Raw genomic sequence first — 23127 nt, forward strand, 5'->3', positions numbered from 1 at the left:
AGACTGAAGGGGACTTCTTGTGCATGCGTTTTTTTTTTCCATGTATTGCGGAGCCTTCTGTGCATTTATAATGACATATCTGTCAGGTGTTTTTTTTTTTTTTAAACCAATTAGCAGCTTATAAGTAGTTCTTCATAAGTTCCCTTATGTTCTTTTACAACACCTATCCCCACTGTTTTTCCATATGCCAAGGTTGTTGTCTGAGGGAGTGGGAGATACATTCCCTCTTTTTCAGAGAAAATGAAGGGGTTTATGAATTCCTACAGAACCATGGAGTCATCCCTTCAGACATTCAATGCCCTTCCTGCCAGCAGCCATGTGTCTTTAGATCTCAAGTTAATCAGTGGGCTTGTAATCGATCAGTCAAGGTTGCTAAGAAGGGAAAGCGTCGTGCATGGGGTTTTTCCGTAACCGCCTTTAAGGGCACTTTCTTAGAAAAAGCTCACGTTGAAGCATGGGAAATACTGCTGTTTGTTAATCATTTCCTTGAAAGGGCCTTTTCGCAAGGCGCTGTCACCTATACCCTTGGCTGGACATTACAAACTTTGGTTAACTGTAGGTCTTATTGTTCGGAAGTCGCAGAAAATTACTGCCAGAACTTGCCGGCAGTTGGTGGGCCTGGCAGTGACGTTGAAGTGGATTAATCCAAGTTTGGGAGGTCGAAATATAACAGGTAGGCTATTGTCTGGTGTGTTGGTGTTCCTGTAGAAAATAACGTGATTTAACTGGTTTTCACTTTCATTTCATCCTTAACAGCAACCAATTCGCAACTTAAAGTTAGAAAATAACGTGATTTAACTGGTTTTCACTTTCATTTCATCCTTAACAGCAACCAATTGGCAACTTAAAGTTAGAAAATAACGTGATTTAACTGGTTTTCACTTTCATTTCATCCTTAACAGCAACCAATTCGCAACTTAAAGTTAGAAAATAACGTGATTTAACCGGTTTTCACTTTCATTTCATCCTTAACAGCAACCAATTCGCAACTTAAAGTTAGAAAATAACGTGATTTAACTGGTTTTCACTTTCATTTCATCCTTAACAGCAACCAATTGGCAACTTAGTTAGAAAATAACGTGATTTAACCGGTTTTCACTTTCATTTCATCCTTAACAGCAACCAATTCGCAACTTAAAGTTAGTCGAATTGGTTGATCTGTTTGTTTGCGGTTGACATGAAGGTCAAATTCGGTTAAATCACGTTATTTACTATAGGAATACATATTTTCTGTTTGAAATCACACCCTGTAATACAATACAACTCTACCGAAATTTGTTGAACATAGAAATTGTTATAGTACAGTTCAGTGCTAACGAGTACAAAATGGGTTTATACCGTTTTCTTTGCCAAGGCAATTTTTTTTTTTTTTTTTTGGTTTACTTCAAATGAATGATCGTTTATGTTATTGCAAAGAGATTCACCAGCCAAAAAGATCGATAGTCTCGGGTATCAGACCTAACATATCCTAACCTATCCTTTACCATATCTTTAATGCTGTTTTGGGGGTAGTTTGACGACATGTTCCATCATATAATAGTTTTTAAGATGCAATGCACAGATGTCCATTTTCTGTAAATAAGTGGAATTAATTATAGGAGTGTCATGAAATGTTGAAAGAGAGAATTATGAACTGTAATCGGGTAGTGTAGAGGTGGTTGAGTAATCGGAGGTTTGTCTGCTAAAATACTTGGCTTCTCGGCTCACATGCAGAGCATGATGCTCATCTCTTGTCAGTACGGAGGCGAGCCAGGTGTTGAGTTACTCATGAATGGCAGAGGCAGGGGATGGTGGCATTGCCCTAGCAAGCCGGGCAATGCCCTAGAGACTGACTATAAATACATATGATCAGTACATAGGATCAGGGATGGACAGGTAAGGGATGCTGATGCCTCAGTAGGTGGACCTATAGGCACCCCCAAATCCCCCAACCTTAGTTCGCAAGGATGGTGAGGTTGCAGCTACTAACGGAACTAACGTGTTTGAGCGGGACTCGAACCCCAGTCAGCAACGTTACCAAATAAGGCTAACACAATCCTAAAAAAAGAAAGGTTCATATATAGTTTAATTGCTAGCGAAAATGAAATTCGCTATAAGAAATGGACGAGTGCTGGATAGCTTGTTGTCTTTCTCTGTATATTTAATGTGGGCTGGGTCATAATAACTTACCTATTGGTCGATTTAAATGTGAATTATGTTTTTTACTCTTAAGTCCATTGTTTACATTTGAGAGACACTGGCGGGATGTCAATAGTTACGTTCTCCATGGCGGAATTCAAAAAGAAAATTTTATTCAATATTTATCTCGTTATGTCTTTATCTGCCAGGTAAAAATTATTATACGTATTTTAATGTTCAGTTTCTTTTTTTCAATAATTAGCAAACTAAAGTGTGCTTATTTTTCCAGCAGCACAAGAGGTCTAATTCCCTGCTTCAAGCCGCCAAACTGTACCCCCACCCATCTACGTTTACGACAGGGTCAGTGACAGTTCTTCTTTTGTCAATGGAAGACCCACAGCCTTCGATCTCCCAAACTTGAGGTAAGGATTTATTTGTGAATTGTCATTCCGCTTTAGTTTGTGACCTGGTAAGGGGGTTCGGGGGCTTGCTCCTGGCTAGGGGCTGTGACCTGGGAAGGGGGTCCGGAGGATTGACCCCGGCTAGGGGTTGCTACCTGGGAACTACTTGGTTAGGTTAGGTGGGTTTGTTAGGTTCTGTACCCTTTTAAAAATCTCAAATGTGTTAAATAATCATAGTTGGCCTATGTTCAGCCACTTACTTGATCCATGTATTTTTCCAACTGGTTATCTTGTTCTTATTTTGCATTTCTGACTTCTTATTGCTGTAAATCTCTCGTTTATGACCTTCCCCCACCCTTAAAACCCTGGTATCGTACTGGGGCCGCCCATAATTGTCCATGTAATGGGGTCCAAAAACTCAAGAATGGGTGGTTTGCCCCAACAATCAAAGTATGAAATGCATAAAACACAAGATAATGAGTAGGAAAAATATATGGATCATGTATTTGACTAGAAATTAAAGTATCTTATATTTACTGGTGGCCCTATAGGCGCCACCAAATCCCCCAACCTTAGGTCGCAAGGATGGTGAGGTTGCAGCTACCAAAGGAACTAGCGAGTTTGAGCGGGACTCGAACCCCAGTCAGCAACGTTACCAAATTGGCTACCACAATCCTAAAAAAAGCAAGGTTGATAGATGATAGTTGAATTGCTAGCAAAACTGAAATTCGCTATAAGAAATGGACGAGTGCTGGCTAGCTTGTTGTCCTTCTCTATATGTTTAATGTGGGCTGGGTCATAATAACTTACGTATCGGTCGATTTAAATGTGAGGTATGTTTTTTTTACTCTAAAGTCCATTGTTTACATTTGAGAAACTGAAGGGGACTTACTGTGCATGCCTTTTTTTTTTCATGGATTGCGGAGCCTTCTGTGAATTTACAATGACATATCTGTCAGGTGGTATTTTTAAACCAATTAACAGCTTACAAGTAGTTCTTCATGAGTTCCCGTATGTTCTTTTACAACACCTATCCCCACCTGCTTTTCTCTTCAGTTTCATCATGGCATCCATATGCCAAGGTTGTTGTCTGAGGGAGTGGGAGATACATACCTCTTTTTTCAGAGAAAATAAAGGGGCATAGGAGTTCCTATAGAACCATGGGGTCATCCCTTCAGACATTCAATGCCCTTCCTGCCAACGGCCATGTGTCTTTAGATCTCAAGTTAATCAGTGGGCTTGTAATCAATCAGTCAAGGTTGCTTAGAAGGAAAAGCGTCGTGCATGGGGTTTTTCCGTAACCGCATTTAAGGGTACTTTCTTGGAAAAGGCTCACGATGAATCATGGGAAATACTGCTGTTCGTGAATCATTTCCTTGAAAGGGCCTTTTCGCACGATGATGTCACCTATAACCTTGGCTGGACATTACAAACTTCGGTTAACTGGATGTCTTATTGTTCGGAAGTCGCGGAAAATTACTGCCAGAACTTGCCGGGTATTGGTGGGCCTGGCAGTGTCGTCGAAGTGGATGAATTCAAGTGTGGGAGGTCGAAATATAACAGAGGTAGGCTTTTGTCTGGTGTGTTTGATTGATTGATTGATTTAAAGTTTTTTGTGTGGTGTGTGGGTGTTCGTTGGCATGGAGTGGTAGAGCAAAAAAAATTTTTTGATCCCTTTGGTGGACCAACAGTGATTCATTTTATTCAATATTTATCTCGTTATGTCTTTATCTGCCAGGTAAAAAATTATTATATTACGTATTTTAATGTTCAGTTTTGTTTTTTCAATAGTTAGCAAACTAAAGTGTGCTTATTTTTCCAGCAGCACAAGAGGTCTAATTCCCTGCTTCAAGCTGCCAAACTGTACCCCCACCCATCTACGTTTACGACAGGGTCAGTGACAGTTCTTCCTTTGTCAACGGAAGACCCACAGCCTTCGACCTCCCAAACTTAAGGTAAGGATTTATTTGTGACTTGTCATTCCACTTTAGTTTGTGACCTTGTAAGGGGGTTCAGGGGCTTGCCCCCGGCTAGTGGTTGTGACCTGGGAAGGGGGTCCAGGGCTTGCCCCGGCTAGGGGTTGCGACCTGGGAACTACTAAGTTAGGTTAGGTGGGTTTGTTATGTTCTGTACCCTTTTACAAATCTCAAATGTGTTAAATAATCATAGTTTGCATATGTTCAGCCACTTAAATGATCCATTTATATTTTCCAACTGGTTATGTTGTTCTTATTTTGCATTCCTGACCATTATTATTGCTGTAAATCTCTCGTTTATGACCTTCCCCCACCCTTAAAACCCCAGTATCGTACTGGGGCCGCCCATAATTGTCTATATAATGGGGTCCAAAAACTCATGAATGGGTGGTTTGCCCCAACAATCAAAGTATGAAATGCATAAAACACAAGAAAAATATATGGATCATGTATTTGACTAGAAATTAAAGTATCTTATATTTACTGGTGGACCTATAGGCGCCACCAAATCCCCCAACCTTAGGTCGCAAGGATGGTGAGGTTGCAGCTACCAAAGGAACTAAGGAGTTTGAGCGGGACTCAAACCCCAGTCAGCAACGTTAACAAATTGGCTACCACAATCCTAAAAAAAGCAAGGTTGATATATGTTAGTTTATTGCTAGCAAAAATGAAATTCGCTATAAGAAATGGACGAGTGCTGGCTAGCTTGTTGTCCTTCTCTGTATGTTTAATGTGGGCTGGGTCATAATAGCTTACGTATCGGTCGATTGAAATGTGAAGTATGTTTTTTACTGTTTAGTCCATTGTTTACATTTGAGAGACTAAAGGGGACTCACTACGCATGCAGTTTTTTTCCATGGATTGCGGAGCTTTCTGTGCATTTACAATGACATATCGGTCAGGTGGTTTTTTTAAACCAATTAACAGCTTACAAGTAGTTCTTCATGAGTTCGCGAATGTTCTTTTACAACACCTATCCCCACCTGCTTTTCTCTTGTGTTTCATCATGGCTTCCATATGCCAAGGTTGTTGTCTGAGGGAGTGGGAGATAAATTCCCTCTTTTTCAGAGATAATGAAGGGGTATATGAATTCCTACAGAACCATGGAGTCATCCCTTCAGACATTCAATGCCCTTCCTGCCAGCAGCCATGTGTCTTTAGATCTCAAGTTAATCAGTGGGCTTGTAATCGATCAGTCAAGGTTGCTAAGAAGGGAAAGCGTCATGCATGCGGTTTTTCTGTAACCTCATTTAAGGGAACTTTCTTGGAAGAGGCTCACGTTGAATCATGGGAAATACTGCTGTTCGTAAATCATTTCTTTGAAAGGGCCTTTTCGCACGGCGTTGTCACCTATAACCTTGGCTGGACATTACAAACTTCGGTTAACTGGAGGTCTTATTGTTCGGAAGTCGCGGAAAATTACTGCCAGAACTTGCCGGGTATTGGTGGGCCTGGCAGTGTTGTTGAAGTGGATGAATCCAATTTTTGGAGGTCGAAATATAACAGGTAGGCTGTTGTCTGGTGTGTTGGTGTTCCTGTAGAAAATAACGTGATTTAACCGGTTTTCACTTTCATTTCATCCTTAACAGCAACCAATTCGCAACTTAATTTTAGTCAAATTGGTTGATCTGTTTGTTTGCGGTTGACATGAAGGTCAAATTCGGTTAAATCACGTTATTTACTATAGGAATACATTTTTTCTGTTTGAAATCACACCCTGTAATACAATAAAACTTTACCGAAATTTGTTGAATATAGAAATTGTTATAGTACAGTTCAGTGCTAACGAGTAAAAAATGGGTTTATACCGTTTTCTTTGCCAAGGCAATTTTTTTTTTTTTTTGGTTTACTTTAAATGAATGATCGTTTGGTATTGCAAAGAGATTCACCAGCCATAAAGATCGATAGTCTCGGGTATCAGTCCTAACCTATCCTTTACCATATCTTTAATGCTGTTTTGGGGGTAGTTTGACGACATGTTCCTTTATATAATAGTTTTTAAGATGCAATGCACAGATGTCCATTTTCTGTAAATAAGTGGATTTAATTATAGGAGTGTCATGAAATGTTGAAAAGATAGAATTATGAACTGTAATTGGGTAGTGTAGAGGTGGTTGAGTAATGGGAGGTATGTCTGCTAAAATACTTGGCTGCTCGGCTTACACGCAGAGCATGATGCTCATCTCTTGTCGGTACAGAGGCGAGCCAGGTGTTGAGTTACTCATGAATGGCAGAGGCAGGGGATGGTGGCATTGCCCTAGCAAGCCGGGCAATGCCCTAGAGACTGACTATAAATACATATGATCAGTACATAGGATCAGGGAGGGCCAGGTAAGGGATGCTGATGCCTCAGTAGGTTGACCTATAGGCACCCCCAAATCCCCCAACCTTAGTTCGCAAGGATGGTGAGGTTGCAGCTACTAAAGGAACTAACGAGTTTGAGCGGGACTCGAACCCCAGTCAGCAACGTTACCAAATAAGGCTAACACAATCCTAAAAAAAGCAAGGTTCATATATAGTTTGATTGCTAGCGAAAATGAAATTAGCTATAAGAAATGGATGAGTGCTGGCTAGCTTGTTGTCTTTCTCTGTATATTTAATGTGGGCTGGGTCATAATAACCCTTTTACCCCCAGGCTATTTGGAACTTTCCAACCTTTAACCCCCAGGGGTTATTTTTTTTTAAGCACATTTTGCAGTATATTTTTTTTTAAATTGCTCTAACAGCCTTAATTTTCATCATAGAGAGGTCAGGTTAGTCTCTTTCTCTTGGAAAATGCCTGAAGTATCTCAAAAAATTATCAAAAATATGAAAAAAAATTTTTTTATAGCATTTATTTGCTAGGACGTACCGGTACGTCCATGGGGGTAAAGGGATGGCTTTTGTGAAACGTACCAGTACGTCCTTTGGGGGTAAAAGGGATACCTTACGTATCGGTCGATTTAAATGTGAGGTATGTTTTTTACTCTGTCCATTGTTTTCATTTAAGAGACTGTGGCGGGATATCAAGAGTTACGTTCTCCATGGCGGAATTCAAAAAGAAAATTTTATTCAATATTTATCTCGTTATGTCTTTATCTGCCAGGTAAAAATTATTATACGTATTTTAATGTTCAGTTTGGTTTTTTCAATATTTAGCAAACTAAAGTGTGCTTATTTTTCCAGCAGCGCAAGAGGTCTAATTCCCTGCTTCAAGCCGCCAAACTGTCCCCCCACCCATCTACGTTTACGACAGGGTCAGTGACAGTTCTTCCTTTGTCAATGGAAGACCCACAGCCTTTGACCTCCCAAACTTAAGGTAAGGATTTATTTGTGAATTGTCATTCCGCTTTAGTTTGTGACCTGGTAAGGGTGCCCGGGGGCTTGCCCCCGGCATGGGTTGCCACCTGGGAACTACTAAGTTAGGTTAGGTGGGTTTGTTAGGTTTTGTACCCTTTTACAAATCTCAAATGTGTTAAATAATCATAGTTGGCCTATGTTCAGCCACTTACTTGATCCATGTATTTTTCCAACTGGTTATCTTATTCTTATTTTGCATTTCTGACTTCTTATTGCTGTAAATCTCTCGTTTATGACACTCCCCCACCCTTAAAACCCCAGTATTGTACTGGGGCCGCCCATAATTGTCTTTGTATAATGTGGTCCAAAAACTCATGAACCGGTGGTTTGCCCTAATAATCAATATTTTGTTGAAGGCTGATTTATATATTAGCCTGTTTTGTCTTTCAGAGTATGATATATAAAATGATAAAAGTGATATCAGTATTTTATAAAGGACCATTTGTCCCGATATGGTATACTTTAATGCACTGCATACTTAGGAGGTCCAGGAATCCCCCAGTCACGACTAGAAAAATGTAAACTATGTGATCCGTTAGAAGATGTCTGATTTAAGCACACAAACTCCACTATCTGTGCTTGCAAGAAGATGAGTCTCCTACTCAGTGGAGGGTTAGAGTAGGAACAAAAGGAGAAAAATATCTCTGGCAGGGGTATTTTGATATGACCTTAGTGGGAAGGAAGAGGTTTGCCTTCGTGGAATGCTAGTGTTTTACAAACGCCAACATCATTCCTCAACCACATTTATTCCTCCCATTTTATAGGACCATGTGGTTTGACTCAAGGTGTAACAACTAGCTCTTATGGATGGATTTCAAAATGCATGCTACAAACAAGGTCGTCGTTGAAGTTATCGAAGTTGATGTTATCTTCATATTGAAGTCTTAGTATTGCATTCGTCAAAGTCATCGTCATTGAGTTCGTCTAATTCTTCGTCGTTATTATCAGAGTCGTCTTTATATGTAATTTTTGCATTTAGAATTTATATCTTTTTCAGGAAATCTTATAGATATTTTTTTTACCTTTTTTTTCAGAACTTAATCCGGAAACGTTAATCTTCCTAATTGTGTTTTAGCTACCACCACATGTTTTTCTAATTTATTAAACTTTATATAAGAAATATGTGTTACTTCTCATTTCAGAGTACGATCTACTGTACATGGTGATCCCAGCATCATTGCATGTTGGAAAGGATATTTTATGAAGGTTTTCGCCATCACTCACCTTATTCCGTTCGGAACATCGGGAAACGCCTGTAAGCTACTCCCCGTTCCCACTCTTTTTAACCTTGGGATTTAGGTCGAGAATCCTCGGCCTGAAGGACAAGACTCCTGAGGAACCTGAGAAACGAACGTTAAGGGTGTGACCTAAGGTCATCCTGCAATTGATTAACCGGTTGCAGACCTACCGTGAGGTATTAGGAGTACCTGCGATAAACTCTCCCAGAAGACATTGCAGAATCTTGCAATTAGTGTTCCAAAGCTCTTAAAAGGTTTTAATATAAGGGCTATCTATAAAATAAAGAATAGGGAGTTTTAACCCAAATATTTTCCACTGCATTCTAAGGAGGTCCTGGAATCTCATAGTCATGACTAGAAAAGTGTAAACTATGATGTGATGTGCTAGAAAATGTCTGATTTAAGCACGCAATTGCCAATATGATGTGAAGATGTGTGGTTTTAGCGCACAAACTCCACTATCTGTGCTTGCAAGAAGATGAGTCTCCTACTCAGTGGAGGGTTAGAGTAGGAACAAAAGGAGAAAAATATCTCTGGCAGGGATATTTCGGTATGACCTAGTGGGAAGGAAGAGGTTTGCCTTCGTGGAATGTTTAGTTTTACAAACACCAACTTCATTCCTCAACCACATTTATTCCCCCCATTTTATAGGACCATGTGGTTTGACTCAAGGTGTAACAACTAGCTCTTATGGATGGATTTCAAAATGCATACTACAAACTAGGTCGTCGTTGAAGTTATCGAAATTGATGTTATCTTCATATTGAAGTCTTAGTATTGCATTCGTCAAAGTCATCGTCATTGAGTTCGTCTAAGTCTTCGTCGTTATTATCAGAGTCGTCTTCATATGTAATTTTTGCATGAAGAATTTATATCTTTTTCAGGAAATCTTATAAATTTTTTTTTTACCTTTTTTTTCAGAACTTAATCCGGAAACGTTAATCTTCCTAATTGTTTTAGCTACCACCACTTGTTTTTTTAATTTATTAAACTTTATATAAGAAATATGTGTTACTTCTCATTTCAGACTACGATCTACTGTACATGGCGATCCCAGCATCATTGCATGTTGGAAAGGATATTTTATGAAGGTTTTCGCCATCACTCACCTTATTCCGTTCGGAACATCGGAAAACGCCTGTAAGCTACTCCCCGTTCCGATTCTTTTTAACCTTGGGATTTAGGTCGAGAATCCTCGGCCTGAAGGACAAGACTCCTGAGGAACGTGAGAAACGAACGTAATGGAACCCTGACCTAAGGTTATCATGCAAGGGATTAACCGGTTGCAGACCTACCATGAGGTATTAGGAGTACCTGCGATAAACTCTCCCAGAAGACATTGCAGAATCTTGCAATTAGTGTTCCAAAGCTCTTAAAAGGTTTTAAGATTAGGGCTATCTATAAAATAAAGAATAGGGAGTTTTAACCCAAATATTGTGTTGAAGGCTGATTTATATATTAGCCTGTTCTATAATGCTGGTATTTTTTAGTATGATTTCGGAGGACTTTATTCGGAAGAAAATGTTCTTCATAATTGTGTTATACTGTAGTTAATTTACTATTTTTTCTTTCAGAGTATTATCTACAAAATGATAGAAATGAAAGCATTATTTTGTAAATGATCATTTGTTCCGATATGGTATACTTGAATGCTCTGCATACTTAGGAGGTCCTGGAATCTCCTAGTCTTGACTAGAAAAATTCAAGCTATCATGTGATCTGCTAGATGATGTCTGATTTAAGCAAACAATTGCCGCTATGATGTGACCTGCCAGAAGATGTGTGGTTTTAGCACACAAACTCCACTATCTGTGCTTGCAAGAAGAGTCTCCTACTCTAGTGGAGGGTTAGAGTAGGAACAAAAGGAGAAAAATATCTCCGGGTGGGATATTTCAATATCACCTAGTGGGAAGGAAGAGGTTTGCCTTCGTGGAATGCTAGTGTTTTACAAACACCAACTTCATTCCTCAACCACATTTAATCCTCCCACTTTATAGAACCATGTGGTTTGACTCAAGGTGTAACAACTAGTTCTTATGGATGGATTTCAAAATGCATACTACAAACAAGGTCGTTGTTGAAGTTGTCGTCGTTGAAGTTATCGAAGTTGATGTTATCTTCATATTGAAGTCTTAGTATTGCATTCGTCAAAGTCATCGTCATTGAGTTCGTCTAAGTCTTCGTCGTTATTATCAGAGTCGTCTTCATATGTAATTTTTGCATGAAGAATTTATATCTTTTTCAGGAAATCTTATAAATTTTTTTTTTACCTTTTTTTTCAGAACTTAATCCGGAAACGTTAATCTTCCTAATTGTTTTAGCTACCACCACATGTTTTTCTAATTTATTAAACTTTATATAAGAAATATGTGTTACTTCTCATTTCAGAATAGGATCTACTGTACATGGTGATCCCAGCATCATCGCATGTTGGAAAGGATATTTTATGAAGGTATTCCCCATCACTCAACTTATTCCATTCGGAACATCGGGAAACGCCTGTAAGCTACTCCCTGTTCCCACTCTTTTTAACCTTGGGATTTAGGTCGGGAATCCTCGGCCTGAAGGACAAGACTCCTGAGGAACGTGAGAAACGAACGTATTGGAACCCTGACCTAAGGTTATCATACAAGGGATTAACCGGTTGCAGACCTACCGTGAGGTATTAGGAGTACCTGCGATAAACTCTCCCAGAAGACATTGCAGAATCTTGCAATTTAGTGTTCCAAAGGTCTTAAAAGGTTTTAAGATAGGGCTATCTGTAATATAAAGAATAGGGAGTTTTAACCCAAATATTTTGCACTGCATACTTAGGAGGTCCTGGAATCTCCCAGTCATGACTAGAAAAATGTAAACTTATCATGTGATCTGCTAGATGATGTCTGATTCAAGCACAATTGCCGCTATGATGTGATCTGCCAGAAGATGTGTGGTTTTAGCACACAAACTCCACTATCTGTGCTTGCAAGAAGATGAGTCTCCTACTCTAGTGGAGGGTTAGAGTAGGAACAAAAGGAGAAAAATATCTCCGGGTGGGATATTTCAATATGACCTAGTGGGAAGGAAGAGGTTTGCCTTCGTGGAATGCTAGTGTTTCACAAACACCAACTTCATTCCTCAACCACATTTATTCCTCCCATTTTATAAGACCATGTGGTTTGACTCAAGGTGTAACATCTAGCTCTTATGGATGGATTTCAAAATGCATACTACGAACAAGGTCGTCGTTGAAGTTATCAGAGTTAATGTTATCTTCATATTGAAGCATTCGTCAAAGTCTTCGTCATTGAGTTCGTCTGAGTCTTCGTCGTCATCAGAGTCGTCTTCATATGTAATTTTTGCATTTAGAATTTATATCTTTTTCAGGAAATCTTATATTTTTTTTTTTACATTTTTTTTCAGAACTTAATCCGGAAAAATTGAATCTTCCTAATTTTTTTAGCTACCACCACTTGTTTTTTTAATTTATTAAACTCTATACTTTATATAAGAAATATGTGTTACTTCTCATTTCAGACTACGATCTACTGTACATGATCACCCCAGCATCATCGCATGTTGGAAAGGATATTTTCTAAAAGGTTTTCGCCATCACTCGACTTATTCCATTCGGAACATCGGGAAACGCCTGTAAGCTACTCCCCGTTCCCACTCTTTTTAACCCTGGGATTTAGGTCGTGAATCCTCGCCAGGAAGGACAAGACTCCTGAGGAACGTGAGAAACGAACGTTAAGGGTGTGACCTAAGGTTATCATGCAAGGGATTAACCGGTTGCAGACGTACCGTGAGGTATTAGGAGTACCAGCGATAAACTCTCCCAGAAGACATTGCAGAATCTTGCAATTAGTGTTCCAAAGCTCTTAAAAGGTTTTAATATAAGGGCTATCTATAAAATAAAGAATAGGGAGTTTTAACCCAAATATTGTGTTGAAGGCTGATTTATATATTAGCCTGTTCTATAATGCTGGTATTTTTTAGTATGATTTCGGAGGACTTTATTCGGAAGAAAATGTTCTTCATAATTGTGTTATACTGTAGTTAATTTACTATTTTTTCTTTCAGAGTATTATCTACAAAATGATAGAAATGAAAGCATTATTTTGTAAATGATCATTTGTTCCGATATGGTATACTTGAATGCACTGCATACTTAGGAGGTCCTGGAATCTCAGTCATGACTAGAAAAGTGTAAACTATAATGTGATCTGCTAGAAGATGTCTGATTCAAGCGCATAAATGCCGCTATGATGTGACCTGCCAGAAGATGTGTGGTTTTAGCACACAAACTCCACTATCTGTGCTTGCAAGAAGATGAGTCTCCTACTCTAGTGGAGGGTTAGAGTAGGAAAAAAAGGAGAAAAATATCTCTGGCAGGGATATTTCGATATGACCTAGTGGGAAGGAAGAGGTTTGCCTTCGTAGAATGCTAGTGTTTTACAAACTCCAACTTCATTCCTCAACCACATTTATTCTTCCCACTTTATAGAACCATGTGGTTCGACTAAAGGTGCATCAAGTTTCTCTTCTCGGTGGATGCATTTCAAAATGCATACTGCAAACAAGATCGTCGTTGATATCATATTTGAAGTCTTAGGTGTCATCGAACTCGTCAAAGTCTTCGTCGTCATCATCAGAGTCGTCTTTATGTGTAATTTTTGCATTTAGAATTTATATCTTTTTTCAGGAAATCTTCTTATTTTTTATTTTACATTTTTTTTTCAGAACTTAATCCGTAAAAATTGAATCTTAATTGTGTTTTAGCTACCATCACTTGTTTTTTTAATTTATTAAACTTCATATAAGAAATGTGTGTTACTTTTCATTTCAGAGTACGATCTACTGTACATGGTGATCCCAGCATCATCGCATGTCGGAAAGGATATTTTATGAAGGTTTTTGCCATCACTCAACTTATTCCATTCGGAACATCGGGAAACGCCTGTAGGCTACTCCCCGTTCCCACTCTCTTTACCCTGGGATTTAGGTCGGGAATCCTCGCCAGGAAGGACAAGACTCCTGAGGAACCTGAGAAACGAACGTTAAGGGTGTGACCTAAGGTCATCCTGCAATTGATTAACCGGTTGCAGACGTACCGTGAGGTATTAGGAGTACCTGCGATAAACTCTCCCAGAAGACATTGCAGAATCTTGCAATTAGTGTTCCAGAGCTCTTGGAAGGTTTTAAGATTAGGGCTATCTATAAAGTAAAGAATAGGGAGTTTTAACCAAAATATTGTGTTGAAGGCTGATTTGTATATTAGCCTGTTCTATAATGCTGGTATTTTTTAGTATGATTTCGGAGGACTTTATTCGGAAGAAAATGTTCTTCATAATTGTGTTATACTGTAGTTAATTTACTATTTTTTCTTTCAGAGTATTATCTACAAAATGATAGAAATGAAAGCTTTATTTTGTAAATGATCATTTGTTCCGATATGGTATACTTTAATGCACTGTATACTTAGGAGGTCCTGGAATCTCCTAGTCTTGACTAGAAAAATTCAAGCTATCATGTGATCTGCTAGAAGATGTCTTGATTCAAGCACAACAATTGCCGCTATGATGTGACCTGCCAGAAGATGTGTGGTTTTAGCACACAAACTCCACTATCTGTGCATGCCACAAGATGAGTCTCCTACTCTAGTGGAGGGTTAGAGTAGGAACAAAAAGAGAAAAATATCTCCGGGTGGGATATTTCAATATCACCTAGTGGGAAGGAAGAGGTTTGCCTTCGTGGAATGCTAGTATTTCACAAACGCCAACATCATTCCTCAACCACATTTAATCCTCCCACTTTATAGAACCATGTGGTTTGACTCAAGGTGTAACAACTAGCTCTTATGGATGGATTTCAAAATGCATACTACAAACAAGGTCGTCGTTGAAGTTATCGAAGTTGATGTTATCTTCATATTGAAGTCTTAGTATTGCATTCGTCAAAGTCATCGTCATTGAGTTCGTCTAAGTCTTCGTCGTTATTATCAGAGTCGTCTTCATATGTAATTTTTGCATGAAGAATTTATATCTTTTTCAGTAAATCTTCTTATTTTTTATTTTACATTTTTTTTTCAGAACTTAATCCGTAAAAATTGAATCTTAATTGTGTTTTAGCTACCATCACTTGTTTTTTTAATTTATTAAACTTTATATAAGAAATGTGTGTTACTTTTCATTTCAGAGTACGATCTACTGTACATGGTGATCCCAGCATCATCGCATGTTGGAAAGGATATTTTATGAAGGTTTTCGCCATCACTCAACTTATTCCATTCGGAACATCGGGAAACGCCTGTAAGGTACTCTCCGTTCCCACTCTGTTTACCCTCTGATTTAGGTCGAGAATCCTCGCTAGGAAGGACAAGACTCCTGAGGAACGTGAGAAACGAACGTAATGGAACCCTGTAAGGGTGTGATCTAAGGTCATCCTGCAAGGGATTAACCAGTTGCAGACGTACCGTGAGGTATTAGGAGTACCTGCGATAAACTCTCCCAGAAGACATTGCAGAATCTTGCAATTAGTGTTCCAAAGCTCTTAAAAGGTTTTAAGGGCTCTCTATGAAATAAAGAATAGGGAGTTTTAACTCAAATATTTTGCACTGCATTCTTAGGAGGTCCTGGAATCTCCCAGTCATGACTAGGAAAGTGTAAACTATAATGTGATATGCTTGAAGATGTCTGATTCAAGCACATAAATGCTGCTATGATGTGATCTGCCAGAAGATGTGTGGTCTTAGCACACAAACTCCACTATCTGTGCTTGCAAGAAGATGAGTCTCCTACTCTAGTGGAGGGTTAGAGTAGGAACAAAAGGAGAAAAATATCTCGGGCTGGGATATTTCAATATGACCTAGTGGGAAGGAAGAGGTTTGCCTTCATGGAATGCTAGTGTTTTACAAACACCAACTTCGTGGAATGCTAGTGTTTTATCAACACCAACTTCGTGGAATGATAGTGTTTCACAAACACCAACTTCATTCCTCAACCACATTTATTCCTCCCATTTTATAGGATCATGTGGTTCGACTAAAGGTGCATCAAGTTTCTCTTCTTGGTGGATGCATTTCAAAATGCATGCTACAAACAAGATCGTCATTGATGTTGTTATATTCGAAGTCTTAGTTGTCTTTGTCGTAATCATCAGAGTCGTCTTCATATTTGATTTTTGCATTTAGAATTTATATCTTTTTCAGGAAATCTTATAATTTTTTTTTTACATTTTTTTCAGAACTTAATCCGGAAAAATTTCATCTATCTAATTGTTTTAGCTACCACCACTTGTTTTTTTAATTTGTTAAACTTTATATAAGAAATATGTGTTACTTCTCATTTCAGAGTACGATCTACTGTACATGGTGATCCCAGCATCATTGCATGTTGGAAAGGATATTTTATGAAGGTTTTCGCCATCACTCAACTTATTCCATTCGGAACATCGGGAAACGCCTGTAAGCTAACGTCATCATGCAGGTGATTAACCAGTTGCAGACGTACCGTGAGGTATTGGGAGTAACTGCGGTAAACTCTCCCAGAAGACATTGCAGAATCTTGCAATTAGTGTTCCAAAGCTCTTAAAAGGTTTTAAGAAAAGGGCTATCTATAAAATAAAGAATAGGGAGTTTTAACCCAAATATTTTCCACTGCATTCTTAGGAGGTCCTGAAATCTCCCAGCCATGACTAGAAAAATCCAAACTCATGTGATCTGTTAGAAGATGTCTAATTTAAGCGCACAATTGCCGCTATGATGTGATATGCCAGAAGATGTGTGGTTTTAGCAAACAAACTCCACTATCTGTGCTTGCAAGAAGATGAGTCTCCTACTCTAGTGGAGGGTTAGAGGAGGAACAAAAGGAGAAAAATATCTCTGGCAGGGATATTTCGATATGACCTAGTGGGAAGGAAGAGGTTTGCCTTCGTGGAATGCTAGTGTTTCACAAACACCAACTTCATTCCTCAACCACATTTATTCCTCCCGTTCTATAGAACCATGTGGTTTGACTCAAGGTGTAACAACTAGCTCTTATAGAATGATGCATTTCAAAATGCATACTACAAACAAGGTCTTCGTTGAAGTTATCGGAGTTGAGTTCGTCTAAGTCATCGTCATTGAGTTCGTCCAAGTCATCGTCATTGAGTTTGTCAAAGTCTTCGTCGTCATCCGAGTCCTCTTCATAAGTAATTTTTCCTTGTAGAATTTTTATCTTTTTCAGGAAACCATATAATTTTTTTTTTACATTATTTTTCAGAACTTAATCCAGAAAAATTTAAATCTTCCCAATTGTATTCTAGCTACCACCATTTTGTTTTTTAATTTATTAAAGTTATTTTATAGAAATATTTATTTTTTCTCATTTCAGAGTACGATCTACGGTACATGGTGATCCCTACGTCATTGCTTGTTAACCTAAACTGACTGGAACAAATTTCTTTTCTCTTTTTCTGTTTCAGGTGAGCCTACCTGTGAGGTCCAACCACGCCACTTTGTCCAGGGCTCGACGGGCGCCATTGCGGCACCTTCATGTCCTCGGAGTAGCCAGATCCACACTCTGTCCTTCGTGCCGAGGTCACTCGTATTAGAAGGAGTCTCCTTGTGTGTGCTGGGAGTGTTCGCCTTCCCAGTAGCTGAGGTTTGGTAGGCAGAAGAAAAAGAAGTTTAAAAGGGCTTCTCTCCGTTTGGGGTAATACTCGTAGGGGAAGAAGTCGAGTATGAGTGGCGGCCTGGCAACGCTGGGACAACCTCGTTTGGGGTCTCCTCCCATTGTCTCCCCTAGAGAGGCAGTGAGGGATTCATCCGCAGGGAAGTCCCTCTCAGACGACGCTGTTTGTCTGCTGTGGCCCTCCTTTGGGTTGATGCGTTCCCCGTCAAAGGAGAAGCTACTGGAGGTTTTGCGTCTTGGTCCTCTTCCGCTCTATCTTAATAGGTCCGCTAACGTACCTATTAGTCCAGACCTTCCTTCACGTCCGAAGGAACGTGTTCCTCTACCCCAGAGGTTCTCATCTATGTCGACTGGAGCTGCTGTAGTTCCCCCAGCCACCCTCGAGTGGGTAAGCAGGGTTGCCACCTCGCAGTTGAAATCTAATGGCTACCTTCCAGCTATGCTGAAAGATAATACACATAAATAACTCCAGGTCTGTATTAGTTAGGGAAAAATACAAATTATCTATGAATTTGTCATTTTCAGTGACTTGTTTTTAGCTGTAGATGTTTTTCTTGCAAGTTTTTTTAATATGAACATAAGTTGTCCCGACACAATATACAAACTTTCCGCTCTTCAACCTAGCATTGTTATATCGGTGGAGCTGAAAACTAGGCGAAACTGAAGTTGACTAGGGTTTTAGTAAACCGGTAGTTAGCAGGGGTGTGTTCACCCACTCCTCCCACCAGCACTGGTGACTCGTTCACTTTTTATTTTGGCTCAGTAGAGTGTAGATGTGTCTCACTCTCCCGTTAACCTAAGCTAGCTGGAACTAATTTCTTTTCTCTCTTTCTTTTTCAGGTCTTCCTACCCGTGAGGTCCAACCATGCCACTTTGTCCAGACCGTGAAAGGCGCCGTTACGGCACTTTCATGTCCTCGGAGTAGCCAGATCCACACACACTGTCCTTCGTGCCGAGGTCACTCGTATTAGAAGGAATCTCCTTGTAGTGTGTGCTGGGAGTGTTCGCCCTCCCAGTGGCTGAGGTTTGGTAGGCAGAAGAAAAAGAAGTTTAAAAGGGATTCTCTCCATTTGGGGTAATACTCGGGTAATAATGCAGCCGCAGTTCATTCGATCCTGAGATAGGAAGGGCACAGTTTTGAGTCTGGCAATGTTTATGTCAGACTATTGGTTTTCAGGGGGCCAATTGGCAAAATTGTGGCACCCTAGATATACCAGAAGAGGTATAAATAATGACACAATTACAGTAATTGATGGTGTAAAACGTAATTGTAAGAAGGAAGTTAAACCGAGTGGTTCTTGGAGGTGTAAACATTGTCATAATTCAGTCGTGTTCTGAAATTTCTGCTTTCAGTGCACACAAACCCATTTTCTCATAACCTAACCTAGTCTGTCATTTTGTGTTTTCATGTTGGTTATTAATGGAACATGTGAATTTTCATCAGTTTTGGACAATGCAAAGTGTGGCTAAAGGTACTCAGACTCTGTATAGTACTGTAACATTTACTGCAGTGCATAGGTAACAAACGGTACTGAAGTACAGTACTGCAAGTGTTGACAGCATTGTTTAGTACTGAAGTACAGTACTGCAAGTGTTGACAGCATTGTTTTGAAGTGACTACTTGAGGCATCCATTTGCTCCTTTTGCGCACAATACGTAGATGGCTAGATAAGAACTTGGAGATAATTCAACAAGCTTGGGTGGTTTAGTGAGGAGTATTTTATGATACTGTACTGGGCATCTTCCAGCAGCCAGTATATAGTATCAGATAATAGAATTAGAGAGATGATTTGCTTAACCCTTTTACCCCCAAAGGACGTACTGGTATGTTTCACAAAACTCATCCCTTTACCCCCATGGACATACCGGTACGTCCTTGCAAAAAAATGCTATAAAAATATTTTTTTCATATTTTTGAAAATTTTTTGAGAAAATTCTGGCATTTTCCAAGAGAATGAGACCAACCTGACCTTTCTATGACAAAAATTAAGGCTGTTAGAGCAATTTAAAAAAATATATACTGCAGAATGTGCTGGGAAAAAAATAACCTCTTGCGGGTTAAGGGTTGGAAATTTCCAAATAGACTGGGGGTAAAAGGGTTAACTGTAGTTTTATTGATAAATTTCAGCATCAACTATCGAGTCCCTTCATTTTACTTGCTTTTGAAAGCTGCTGTGCCTTAATTTAGTTTGTCTTTTTTGCTGTCGGACTCTAGGCTCTTCTACTTGACTATTATAACAGCTTGCTTTCTCCCACCCTGCTGTCTTGCCTCTTTGTACTTCATATGGGCTAGATTCTATATATCTAATTGCAATCCTGTCGAGGTGTTTTGTTGAAAGTCGTCAAGTATTGAATGGGGTAGTTTGTAGCGCTACGGCCAAGCATCCTAATTTGCTTATTATCGCTCCGACTGTTATCTTGTATAGAATAAAAACGTTTGGAAATGGTCAACGGATCTTAAATATGTGCTTAAACACACACTTTTATGTTTTTTGCCGAAAACCCTAAATTACCTGAAAATTTGTGGCTCGAGTTCTTACTCCGGCCACGAATCATCTCGCTCCCGTAGTAGGTAAGGGGGGGTCTGGGGGGGCGAAGCCCCCCTGGGTAAGGATACGGCTTTTAGCATAGGTTAAGTGGGTTTTTTAAGTTAGTTTCTCCCGCCAAAATCGTTTTTAGAACGACGGCCACAGTTCAGAATATTCCAGTTTTCTACGAACTCGATTTTAGAATGAGGGCCACAGTCTACCCCACTTTATAATATTCCCATTTTCTATGAATGAAAACGGATCTGGCCGGCACCCTACAAAGGCTCCATTGAATGTATTTTTTTTTTCCATTTTGGCCTATTTGTCTTTCAGTTTAATGAAATTGTAACTGCCATTGTTTTTCAATTTTTAATTACTAATTATTCATTGTGTGGGAGGGTGGGCTGTGCCACCCTAGCAGTACCAGCCAAACTCGATTGAGTCCCTTGTCAGGCTGGGAGGAACATAGAGAGGAGATGTCCCCTTTTTTGTTTCATTTGTTTGATGTCGGCTACCCCCCAAAATTGGGGGAAGTGCCTTAGTGTATGTATGTATGCAATTATTCATTCATTTGTAGATATATCTAGGATTTTTTTAGTATTCTCATGTCTTTAAATGTTGTAGTAAAATCTGGTTTTTTGCTTAGCTTAGTAATAAGTGAATTTGATGTTGAATGAACAAAAAAGTCAATGTTTTTAATACTTAAATTACTTCTACAGGTAATTCTTCACGGTCTGCAATACAGTACGTCTTATTCAAGTTGATCTGACTCTCAAGATTTGAAGTAAATTTCAAGATTATGCACTGGGAAGAATTGAAGGTTTTAACCCAAATAACATGTATGGTAGAAATTTTCTCAACACTGTGAAATTTTAAATAGACATTGGCTTGAAAAAATTTTTTTTCTTAAGCACCGCATTTTGAGTTCAGTTGTCTTTTAATTTCTATGTAAACTCATTGTCTAAAATCAGTTTAAAGTTATAGGTTATCTAGTGTGGTCTTAAGACCGGCAAGTATGAAGTTATGCTACTTCACACTCATTACAAAAGATTGTTCCAAATCAATGATTTGTCTAAATGTGAAGCATTTATAATTGGTCTGTTCACAAACCTCTATGTATTGGTTACCCTTGGGTGTCTTCACCCTTATTACTGGAAAGGGATACTAATTGTCAAAATTTATTGTTACCATTTTATTTGTAAGAAAATTGGGTATTTGTCTTTAAAAATCTGTTGATTTTGAATGTGCCATTATTTTATTGAAACTTACTGGAATTCATTTGCTATTTATTCTAAAACCAGGAGCCCTTTTAATGAGAGCATGCCCTGATGAAGTCGGTGAGCCTGAGCACGGCATATCATTCCCGTGCTGAAACTTGGTGACGGGCAAGAGGGCTCTTGAACTTGGGGAAATTGCTCCCCCAGTTCGAATCTAAATTTCCCAATCATCTTTTTCTTTCAATATTAATTCGACCTTCTCCCAATTTTATAAACTTTAATTTTGCTTTACCAACTCCACGATAAAAATTTCCCTTATATATATATGTATATATGTATTTATTGATTTTTCTTTTTCTTTTGGCTTGGATGTTTCTACATCCATTATATCCGCTGGCATGGATGTTTTTACATTTGTTATTGCTGCCCTGCTTTGATGAATTGGAGAAGGTGTAGTGGTTGGGAGGTATTTACATTCAAAGCTATATGTGAGAGTATTGGATGATCTCAGCCATCCTGAAGATGGTTTGGACCTTTTTGGCAGAATTATTCTCAAGTGTTGGGTCTTCGGAATCCAGGGGGATCCAATGCTTGGAGTAGGACTCTCAGCTTTTGGCCGGAAGCCCGTCATTACAGATATGGGGAGGATGATTCCATAGTTAATTGGTCCCAGTCCTAACAGGAGGCTTCAGCTTACACGTGTGCCTCTATATCTGTTTTGATGCTATCCTTCGGGTAGGGTATGGAGAGGACCATTTGGGAAGTATACTCTCATTGTGCCGATAGTGGAGAGTGCAAATTTCCTTTCTGACGTGTGATGGCCTAATATTCTCGAGCAGGTACAAAAAACTAACCCTTTTTTCTCTCTCGTCTAATGGATTCTTTAAGTAACGAACCCCCATCCCCTGGATACGCTGACTCTCCCCCGGCACTGTTGACGACCACTGCTAATTCAATTAAGGAAAATTCTGTTGATGACCTAGGAACAAAAAGGGACCCCTCTACTAATGTTTTAAAACTAATTAAGTCAGGTAACAAAGGGAAACTAAGAATCCTTCATGTTACCCAAATTCCAATAAATACTGATTATGATATGATATATAAAGCATTTAGATGCTATGGAGAGAGAAAAGAAATTAGAATGAAACTTGAAAATGAAAAATGGCATTCATGGATAACTTATAATAATCATGAAGAAGCATTCAATGCAATATGTAACATCAATGATATCAAAATTAATAACTTGAATGTCATGGATGTATATAGACCTGCTGACTGGTTTGAGAAGGATATCGATTTAACTATGCTCCCCCAGAGAAAGCCAAAACCACCAGTGTGGCTTGTTGCCGAGCCTAAAGGGAGTAATGGGCATTATTTTAAAATTAACAAACTTAGAAAAAGGTAGGCACCATTGCACCAGGTGATATATCTCGCTTTGGGAAAAATAGCTTCCTAATCCATGCAAAATCATACACGCAATCAGTAGTACTGTCTAACCTTGGGACAAGTAGTGATGAGGATATGTTAGATGTCAAACCCCACCTAAACTTTAGTTACGGAAGGGGAGTAGTCTTCAATAATGATCTGTATGAATTTATAGAAGAGATACTAGCCATGTGCCCATTAACAGAGTGGAAAGTGCATAAGATTCCTGGG

General features: G+C 39.1%; 1 long non-coding RNA gene across 1 annotated transcript; it reads left to right on the plus strand.

Moving 5' to 3' along the window:
- Positions 1-3919: 3919 nt before the first annotated feature.
- Positions 3920-21969, plus strand: LOC137635794 (uncharacterized). The gene is made up of 4 exons (XR_011042784.1): positions 3920-4084; positions 4345-4474; positions 7664-7793; positions 20974-21969. It is a non-coding gene; the product is annotated as an uncharacterized lncRNA (long non-coding RNA).
- Positions 21970-23127: the final 1158 nt, after the last annotated feature.

This window comes from Palaemon carinicauda, unplaced genomic scaffold (genome assembly GCF_036898095.1).
Source record: "Palaemon carinicauda isolate YSFRI2023 unplaced genomic scaffold, ASM3689809v2 scaffold176, whole genome shotgun sequence".
Taxonomy (NCBI): domain Eukaryota; kingdom Metazoa; phylum Arthropoda; class Malacostraca; order Decapoda; family Palaemonidae; genus Palaemon; species Palaemon carinicauda.